A 6,781-nucleotide genomic window follows, 5' to 3' on the forward strand; every position below is an offset into this window, starting at 1 on the left:
GTCAATATCATTAATATCATTCATTTTATTAATATATATTTAAGTCATATCACTGATATATAAATATAACTGATAGCTTTAATCAATGGCTATCACCGATAACTTTTAGCAGTGGCTATCAATGATAGACTTTCATCAAATAGAATTGACTTTTATAGCACTAATATCATCGATATATGAATATGACCTAAGTTCTATAACTAATATCACTTATATCACTTATATCATAGTTATCGATGACAACTTCTATCACTGATAACAAACTATCAGAGATAACTTCTATCATTCTCTTTTACCATCAAATACCATGTTATCAATATCGTTAATAGCTTCTATCACTGATAATATACTATTAGTGATAACTTTTAGGCATTTCACTTACACTTTATGTGAAACCCGGATCTCAATTTCCCTACTTAAGCAGGTAATTAAGGGAATTAACTAAGTATAAGTTAAATCCTATGTTAAAAAGAAGAAAAATTTCTAACTGTTGAATAGATCTTCCTTGAGTAGCTTTGAGTTAAGCCTTAACTAGTGAAATTTAGCTAAGTGTGAAGTAAAAAAAATGCGTTTGGTGTTAGAAAGCGTTAACGCATGAGATGAGGCTAAGTTTGTAGAGGTTAAAAGAAATTAAACCTTAAAGCTAAGGACAACCATGCATTGAGTTTATGAAGTTTGCCCAATCGTTGGCATGGCAAAGGTGTTGGCCGAAGCATTGTAAAGAGGCGCTGCCCAAAGGTTGCTCATGCGTTGGGATGATAAAAGACTGCATGAGCGAGAGCAAGAGGGCTAGAAAATGAGCGCAAGGCATTGGGCGTTGAAGTGCTGTGAGCGCAGACAATTTTGTAGCTACATACGACGCTAAACTATGCGCTAAACGATAGGACTACATATTAGCATAAACGCTAGACGATGGTGCTACATGATAAGCATGAGCGCTAGACGATGGGCGTGATGCGTTAGACGATAGGGTCAGTGCTACACGATAAGCGACAGCGAGAGGTACCCGATGAGCAATTGCGAGATCGTTAGCAATGAGAGATCACTAGATGATGGAGCTATGCGATGAGGCATAAGTGCTATGCGATGGGCGCAGACGCTAGACGATTGACAACAGCGAGAGGGTTGGATGATGAATTATAGCGGGAGGGCTAGATGTTAAGCAACAATGTCACACCTTGTCCCAGACTACCCTCTGAGCCTAGGAAATGATGTGACTGCAGCAGTTATCAACCTTTTTGTTGACATTTACTACCTAATAACTCTTGCGAAAATAACTCTGATACCAATGAACAAATTCAACAACCAACTGATTAAGTCAAGGAGGAAAACAACAACGGATTAAGTAGGCCCATTTTTCTACAATAATATAAAGTTCATACAACTCCAAGACTTAACAACAAAGTTTACAACAACAACTGTAAAACCCTCCGGAAGTGTAACTGTGGCATGTGGCAGACCTTGACCTTAGCAGCACCCTGGAACTCCTCACCTTTCCACTACCTGGGGGGGAAAAGAAAAAAATTTGGAAAACATGAGCTATAAAGCCTAGTGAATAGTACCTTTAAATAAACAATAACTTTGACTTCAAAAATATACCTTTTTGGAAATTAATACACAATCAACAAGAACATTACCACAAGTTCAGAATTACCGCTGGCTAATACAATCAACCCCAGCTTGATCGCTGGTTACCACATAATGCAAACATTCCTAGCTTTACCATTGTTTATCCCTGGCATGATCATACTTTTTCCTTAGTACTTTCACATGTACCTTAAAGCAATGTATCAACAATTCTCGTGGAAACTTTCTTTGTACCCTATTATCCTGCCAATGTGCACATCGACTATTTTCCCGCTAGCTATGCTTAGGTAACTTGACTATATCTCCCGCCGGTCGTCACCGACTATCATTTTCCGCTGACCGAAGCCGACTATATTTTCCCGTCAAGTACCTTTTCAAGCATGCTAACTATACATCCCAGGTACAATTTCAGTTTCCAAAACAAACATACAAGCAATATCTTAACAAGCATAGTAATAAGATAAACATATATTCCTGATCATGCCAACTTAACATTATACCCTATATATATTTACCTATATATAGAATTTACATCAACAATATGACAATACAATAACCACTCACATTGGTTGGTTAGGAACTTTCCTTTCCGAAGTTCCTTAGGTTTCCTTGGTTCCCTTTCGAACCCTAAATTTCAGATTCAATTATCAGTTTAGATTACTCAGAGTTCCAGACCTTATTTTAAGATACTTCCTTCTTCAAACATGTTTTAAAATGTCTCAGAAATATTACCATAAAATCTTAGCTAAGAAATTCTCATGGTTTGACCAGAATCATCAAAACATCAAGGCTGGCCCAAGCTCACCCGACAGATCAACCCTTCTGTATTTTCCTCATTCTCCAGCCCGATTCCTTGGAGCTTCTTCTTTGGCAGCCCTACTATGAAAACTAGACTCCCGTAGCTTTCAGGTGGCTTTGAAATCACTCCAAACGCATGAGTATTCTGGGAGAACTCCTCATTCCAAGTTGATGCTACTTCCAGACCTTCCTGTCCAACAGCATCTCCTTCTCTTGGAACTTCATGACCGACACATGGTCTTGCTACCAACACATGCGTTCCTCTATCAACGCATAGTCTCTTTCTAATCAGCCTTCATACACTCTTCTGAATGTCCTTTAAGGAGAATTTGAGTTATAGGCTGAAGTCCTTGGCCCTATTTATAGGTGTCCAAGATTTCTTTAAGGCCGACACCTCCTACTTGGCCGCATGTCCAAGTGTCTTTTCCTTATACTATCAACGCAATCTTGCATCAGCGCAACCCAAGGTGTCTTGCTCCCCTTTTACCAACGCATAGCCTTCAACTTTGCATATCTTCTTATGCATCCACCTCATTTGCTTAAGGCTTAAGATTTCCTCCTAACTAGCCACATGTCTGGATGACGTTCTTGAATGCGTCCATCCAACTTAATATCGTTCAACTAGGATAATGACCAACACTCCTTCAATGCATACTACTAGCTTGTCCTATGCGCCCACATGCCCTTGGATGTCCAACGCATAGCACATGTCCAATGCATAGCACATGTCCAACGTATAGCACATCACCAATGCATAGCACATCACCAACGCATAACGCATCACCAACGTATAGCAACCTTTGGGTCGACTTGGTTCTCAACTTAACACTTCAAGGCATAGCTCACCATCGCCTAGGTTCTAATGCATCCCTTATGACCAACGCAACCCACCTCATTAACCTTGTTACCGTAAGCCTTAACAACGCAAGGACAAATCACTATGCGTTCACCTTAGCTCGTTACATCGCATAGCTCATACCTTAGCAAGGCTCCCGCATCCATCGTATCCATCGCATCCATCACCGCATGCCATCGCATACTACCAATGCATTCCTTTGGCCGCATGCCTCCAACGCATTCCTTCTACCGCATGCCTCCAATGCATACTACCAATGCATTCCTTCGGCCGCATGCCTTCAACGCATATCACTGTCGCATAACATCAATGCATAGCACCGTCGCATGTCATCAACGCATAGCACCGCCGCATGTCATCAATGCATAGCACCGCCGCATGTCATCAACATATAGCGTTGCCGCATAACATCAACACATAGCATCACCGTGTGACACCAACGCATAGTGCTGCTGTGTACCATCGACGCATACCCCCATCGCCGTATGCCATCCATCGCCGCATGCTATCAGTGCATCCCTTCGGTCGCAAACCATCGGCCGCATACTCCATCACTGCATGCCATCCATCGCCGCATGCTACCAATGCAACCATTGCATCCATCGTGTTCATCGCAGCCGTCGCACCCCATGCGTTGATCTAACCTCCAAAAACAGTGGCTGCCGCATGTGTCTAATTCTTGGCCATACTTCAATCTCTCTCCATGCCCAAGTAACCTCTCAAAACTTCATGGTCAACGCATGGCACCACACCAACGCATTGTCTAACACTTGGCCATTTTCCTCCTTGGCTTCCAACGCATGATAACTCTTGGCAATGCCTCTTGCCAATATTTTGGCCAATCATGCGTCTAACCTTACAAACGCATGGTTGCCTTTTCAACTTATGCATTAATGTCTCCTAACTCTTAATGCATGGGTCTTTTTGACCTTACACTTAGCCAAATTTCATCAATTAAAACTTAACTCAAAACTACTCAAGGAAAATCTATTCAACACTTAGAAATTTCCTTCACTTCAACATAGGATTTAACTTCCACTTAGTTAATTCCTTTTAACACCTGCTTAAGTAGGAAAAATGGAAATCCGGGTTTCACAGACAGTGAGAGATTAACTAAATGATGGAGCCATACGATGAAGTGTAAGAGCTGCACGATGGACTAAACGATGGGCCAAGTGCTTATGCGTTGCTGAGGCTTGCGGTACGCAAGGATGAAGGCTTCATCCGGACAAATGGCTATACCAAGAGAAGGTTGAGCTTGAGTTAGTTAGTAGGAGGTGGAAGAATAGAGTTTCATGCAAGGAAGATTTATGCATGAGGAAGGCAACTCAACTTCATGCAAGTAGGTGAATGGCATGGAAGTAGGTGAATGACAAGGAAGTAGGTGGTGGCAAAGCTTGGTGCAAACACTCCAAAAGTTGCTAAAGTAGGAGGTGTTTTGCATTGGAAGCCTTAAGAAATGAGAAGGATCAGTTCCTTTGACCTATAAATACCACCACAAGTCTAGTCTTTAGTCCATAACACAAATTCTCTTCAAAGAACAGTAGGAATAGTGTTTGAGAGCAGATTCGAAGGAAGCTATGCGGTTCCAAGAGGAGGAGATGTTGTCGAACATTGAGGAATAGAAGTAGCATCAAATTAGGACGAGGAGTTCTCCTAGACTACTCGTGTGTTTTGAGTGATTTCAAAGCCACTTGAAAGCTATGAGAGTCGAGAAGAAACTTTAAGGAATCAGGCTGGAGAGTAAGGAAAAGACAGAAGGATCGAGTTCTCGGGTAAGCTTGGGCCAGTCTTGATGATCTGAGGATTTCGGGCAAACCACGAGAAGTTCTGAGCTAAGATTTTAAGGTAAGCTTCCTGAGACATTTTAGAACATGTTTGTAGAAGAAATATCTCGAAATAAGGCTTGGAACTATGAGTAATCTAAGCTTGAATTTGAATATGGAATTTAAGGTTCAAAAGGGAGCCCGAGGAAATCAAGGAACTTCTAGAGAGAAAGGTTCCTACCTGTGAACCCCGAATCCTAATTTCTCTACTTGAGTATGTTCCCTACTAAGACAAGTATGATGAATAGGTTTATGTGGAAACTAGTGTGGAATGGTAGAGGAAAAAGTGGAGATTTGAAGAAAAGAGGGAATTTGGAAGCTTAACTTTTAGGGGAAAATTTGGAAATTTGGCTGTATAAATTTTGTGTATTGATGCGTTGGAAGGGTGGTGTTGATGCGTTGGAAGAGTGGTTGGGGATGGCATGCGGCTGAAGGAAGAAAGATGGAGGTGATGCATTGGAAGGCAACCCATGCGACGAGAAGCCTCGGCCAGCGCCCTTGCAATGCGTTGAGCAGCCTCGGCCAATGCCTTTGCAATGCATCAAACAGCCTCGGCCAGATGCCCCTACCATGCGCCGAGCGGCCATGCCCGTGCGTTGAGTGCCCTGCCGAGTGGCCACGCCCATGCGTTGAGCCCTTGTCGAGCGGCCACGCCCATGCGCCAAAGCACCCAACCAAGCATCAAAGCGTCGCGCGCAGCCCATGCGGCCAAGCACGCAATAATGCACCGAGCGAAGCGATGGCAGCCATGTTTGCACGCTCATGCGTCGAAGCAGCCACGCCCATGTGTCGAGCAACTAGCATATGCAGCGCGCCAATGCGTTGGTGGCCAATACCATGTGCCCATGCCAAGCAAGCTGGGGATCTACCTAGTGAGCCATGCGTCAAGGATGGACGGTCACCCTATGCATTGGTGAAATGGTTAGCTTCTTGCGATGGCTAAGTTGAATTTTAATGAGATTTGAATGGGCTTGCTATGCATTGATGATAGGCTATGCATTGAGTATGGATTATGTATTGAACATCCAAGAGTTGGACGCATACAAAGGATGAGATCAGCAGGAGAACATCATCAAAACCATGTCTTCTTGGGAGGAAAGCCTTAAGCCTTAAGAATTTGAGGTGGTGGCATCAGATTGGAGGTTATGCGTTGGCAACGTGGGAGGAAGACACTTAGCTTGCAATGATCACAACATTGCATTGATGGGGTGAGAAGGAAACACTTGGCCATGCAGCCAAGTAGGTGGTGTTAACTCTGGAGAAGGTTTGGACGCCTATAAATAGAGCCAAGAGACTTCATTTTTAGATCACAATTCAGAAATACCGTAAAAAGAGTGGGAGAGTTGAGCAAACCCTGCGTTGGAGCCAAATCCATACGTTAGTCATAGAGGACGCATTGGAGAGTGAGGTTTGAAGAGGACGCATCAATTTAGGACGAGGAGTTCTCCCAATTTACTCGTGAGTTTGGAGTGATTTTAAAGCCACCTGAAAGCTCTGAAAGTCTAGTTTTCAGGGTAGGGCTGTCAGAAGAAAAGCTCAAAGGGATCGGGCTGGAAACTGATAAAAAGACAAAAGGGTCAGGCTGTCGGATAAGCTTGGGCCAGTTTTGAAAATTCTGTGATTCCGGCAAAACCACGAGAATTTATGAGCTCAAATTTTAGAGTAAGCTTCCTGAGACATTTTAGAACATGTTTGTAGAAGGAAGTATCTCGAA

Source organism: Benincasa hispida, unplaced genomic scaffold (genome assembly GCF_009727055.1).
Source record: "Benincasa hispida cultivar B227 unplaced genomic scaffold, ASM972705v1 Contig403, whole genome shotgun sequence".
In the NCBI taxonomy this organism is placed as follows: domain Eukaryota; kingdom Viridiplantae; phylum Streptophyta; class Magnoliopsida; order Cucurbitales; family Cucurbitaceae; genus Benincasa; species Benincasa hispida.